General features: G+C 36.0%; 1 long non-coding RNA gene across 3 annotated transcripts; it reads left to right on the top strand.

Annotated features, from left to right (window-relative positions):
• Positions 1 to 1,074: 1,074 nt before the first annotated feature.
• On the top strand, positions 1,075 to 2,925 carry LOC116174405. 3 transcript variants are annotated; one of them, XR_004146123.1, is made up of 4 exons: positions 1,075 to 1,936; positions 1,992 to 2,099; positions 2,169 to 2,267; positions 2,322 to 2,925. It is a non-coding gene; the product is annotated as an uncharacterized LOC116174405 (long non-coding RNA). The 3 variants fall into 3 exon arrangements; XR_004146122.1 differs by having other exon boundaries at positions 2,169 to 2,691; positions 2,740 to 2,925; XR_004146120.1 differs by having other exon boundaries at positions 2,169 to 2,925.
• Positions 2,926 to 3,731: the final 806 nt, after the last annotated feature.

Below are 3,731 nucleotides of genomic sequence, written 5' to 3'. Positions count from 1 at the left end.
AGATTTTCTGTCTATTGTATATTCGCCAAAAGCATTTTAGATGTGATGTAGGTACGTAAATACGTTTGTTTGCCTGTTTAGATAAAATTAGGGATAAACGTTGACTGTCTTTGTGTGAATTTCTAAATAGCTCTTTTTTATTTGAAAAAGGTACGATGTGTGAGCTAGTCTCGATTTCTATATAAACTAATTGTATTGCAAGTAGCAGTTTTTGTAATACAAACAAAATATTAAGGGCTGTACAGTATTCTATAAATATCAAATAGCACAACCGTAATACTGATTATTTGAAATGTCTTTTTACCTAAGCTAAGGCGTGCTGGGATGGAAGTACGCACGCCTTTTTAATACCAAATAATTCGATAAGGGTTGGGGGTGTTAATGTTTTGTTTATAAGTTCAAATGATACAAACGTAATACTAACTTTTGAAACCGCTTTTCTGATTTGTATTTTTAAAAGGCGTGCTAGGTGTGAAGTACGCACGCCTTTTTTAATATCAAATAATTCGATAAGGGTTGGGGGTGTTAATGTTTTGTTTATAAGTTCAAATAATACAAACGTAATACTAACTTTTGAAACAGCTTTTCTGATTTGTATTTTTAAAAGGCGTGCTAGGTGTGAAGTACGCACGCCTTTTTTAATATCAAATAATTCGATAAGGGTTGGGGGTGTTAATGTTTTGTTTATAAGTTCAAATAATACAAACGTAATACTAACTTTTGAAACAGATTTTCTGATTTGTATTTTTAAAAGGCGTGCTAGGTGTGAAGTACGCACGCCTTTTTTAATATCAAATAATTCGATAAGGGTTGGGGGTGTTAATGTTTTGTTTATAAGTTCAAATAATACATACGTAATACTAACTTTTGAAACAGCTTTTTTGATTTGTATTTCAAAAAGGCGTGCTAAGTGTGAAGTAAGCACGCCTTTTTCAATTTTGCATAACTCTGTAGTGCTTAGGGGTGCTAATTTTTTTTAAGTCAGTACAAACGTTACAAACGACGTACAAACATTTTAGGTTAAATTCAAGAATTGAATCCAGAATGGCGTGCCAATTTCACGAGACTATATTTGGGTCATGTGTAAGATAAGTTTATAGTAAAAGTAATATAAAGAATTTTAGTTGCTTATACATAGATTTCATTGACCGAGTGTTATGTGACTGATTACAGTTTAACAGCAATTGGTAGCCCAATGTAGTATGTGGGAATATGGATGAGTAAAAACTGTCAGTTTTCGTAACTTATGAAATGACAACCCCTGCCGTGAAAGTTGACAGATCACAGGTGCACCTCACCCTTCAACTTGTAGGTGTGTACAAATTCCTGGTTGATCTGTCAGTTATCAATGGTAAGTTCTCCATTCTCCATGTCCATTTACTCAGTTTTAAGGCTTGAGGTGAAATTATTGTCGAAAATTTCATATCTGCGTATGTCCTTCCAGTGGCCAGAAACCTCGGAGGTGGCTTTCATGAGCCGCAATAGATTGCCTCAAAACAGTATCTTGTTCTATCAAAGGTACCTCTTTTCCGACCAGTTTGTACAGCATACACACACTTCGTACTTAAGTTGACGATTTGAATCTGTTGTAAATAAAACACCAATTACAGCAATGTCATCGTCAAACAGTTTTAATCAACTGAGATGGACGGTGGACCTGTAGGTGTGGATTAAGAGGTGTTTTGACAGTGGACCTAACAGGTCACCGGTGACAAATATGCTTGACTGCTGAACCTGTAGGTGTGCATTAATACAATGCAAATTTGTCAAATTTCGCGCGCTTTTTGTGTGCATGCTCAAAGCTCAAAGAGCATTTACTTTACTACGTACCTGTGCTAGTTAGTGCTACGGGTACGGGCTACGGGCTTATAACCTATTTGTATGCAAATCTGCTGTGAAAATGCGTAGCTTTCTAAGTAAAAGCAAAGTTATCAAGGTAAATACTATTACTAGAATAACGAACGTTTAATGAGAAATACAATTTGAAATAGGTATAATTAACTCATGGCAAATGGACTACCTAATGGATGAGTTCCTAAGATTATGTAATACAGTAGAACAAAATAATTATTAGAAAAAAAACGTTGCAGTCAGTCTCTGTAAGTATAGGTTAGGTACTTAATCCTCTTTAATACTGCAATGACTATAAATTTTTATTGTAACTGTAGATATTGAAATACCTGGAACCGACTGATCAGATAAAACAATGTTATGGTTTTGAGTAGAAGTCGAGGTAGAAGTTAAATTAGTTTCCTGCAGTTGCTGAGGTATCGATGATGAGGTGATAGTATGAGGAATAGTATTTATCGATGATGTTACAGAGGATGAGGGTTCAACATGTGAACTGCTTGAAAACATCTGCCCCACTTTAGTTTTCTTAGCTAAGGAATCATCGATGTAGCTCTCCGCAATTGCAGATGATTTCCATCCCCCATGTTTTTTTTATTAAAAGGAGGTCCCCACCTTGGTTAGCAAGATGTGTTGCAGAGGATCGGCGGAAACAGTGCCCTGTGTATTGCCCAGGATTGGGCAAGTGAAGAAATGTGGCAATATTTCTGGGAACTTCCCCAATCTTGTTGATTCCCATTGGTGATACCGTACATTTACCCTTTCTGTACGTCAGGAAAAATCGTCTATGTATGGTATTGGCAGGTCTCAATTGGGCATATTTTTTAATCAAGTGTATCCATGGTTCGTTCGTAATTACGAATGTTCGGGAAATATTGGTTTTTGTTTTAGGGAGTGTGATGACCACTGTATCGGATTTAAACTGTATGTCATTAACGGACATATTTGTTAATTCATCACGCCTGCATGCGCCACAATACCCGATAATTAATATGACCTACAAAGCAATAAATTTAGAAGTGAACATGCATGGTGGTCATAATACCTTCATTGCAAGAAACAAATCGTCGCTAGCTTCAGTGATGAATTTATTAATATCATCGGAGTCTAATATCTTAGATTTTTTTGGTTGGTAATTCTCCGATTGTCTTTTTAAAGATGCATGAAGCTTAGCGAACTTTGATATATCGATATCTTTGTATATGGAAAGGCAGGTCCTAAGCATCGAATAGTTCGACCACATTGTAGAGCATTTTTTAGTGAGGCTCATTTCATTAAAATATGCCAATAAAACGTTTTCACTTATCGCTTCTACTTTATTCGTGCCGCACCATGCACTAAATATCTCGTACTCTTTTTGGTACTTTGCCTGCGACTTCGTGGGTAGTAATTTGTCAACCGCATTGTTAGCGATGCTACGTAATTCAGGGGGAGTATCCGGACGTTCTGAATTCATTTTAAAAAAATAAATGGAAAGTACGCAAATTAAAAATGTCAGGCTTACTACGCTGCCAACCTAAAACTTAACGGCATAAAAAGTGTTCCCAACATAAATCATGTTAGTTCTAATGTTCCCTATAGTTTCTGATAATGATCTTTTTAATTAAATTAAAGCACCGAAATAGAAAAAATAGTATGAAAAACGCGTGTTACAATGCTTTATTGTAATACTCCTATCTTGCGGACACTCGTGGCTACGCTTCGCGTCGGCACTCGTGCCACAAGATAGTCGGATTACAATAGGTCGCATTGTAACACTTGTCTTTCAATATACTATTTCAATTGATATTGTCTAATGAACAGCTACCATAAGAGACCCTGTATACGCACTATGCAATTACTGTTATACGTTTACATTTCTTATTCGCGAATTGCTACGCATT

This window comes from Photinus pyralis, unplaced genomic scaffold (genome assembly GCF_008802855.1).
Source record: "Photinus pyralis isolate 1611_PpyrPB1 unplaced genomic scaffold, Ppyr1.3 Ppyr1.4_LG1, whole genome shotgun sequence".
Classification (NCBI taxonomy): Eukaryota; Metazoa; Arthropoda; class Insecta; order Coleoptera; family Lampyridae; genus Photinus; species Photinus pyralis.
The sequence above is the reverse complement of the archived record's forward strand: the minus strand, read 5'-3'. Positions and strand labels throughout refer to the sequence as shown.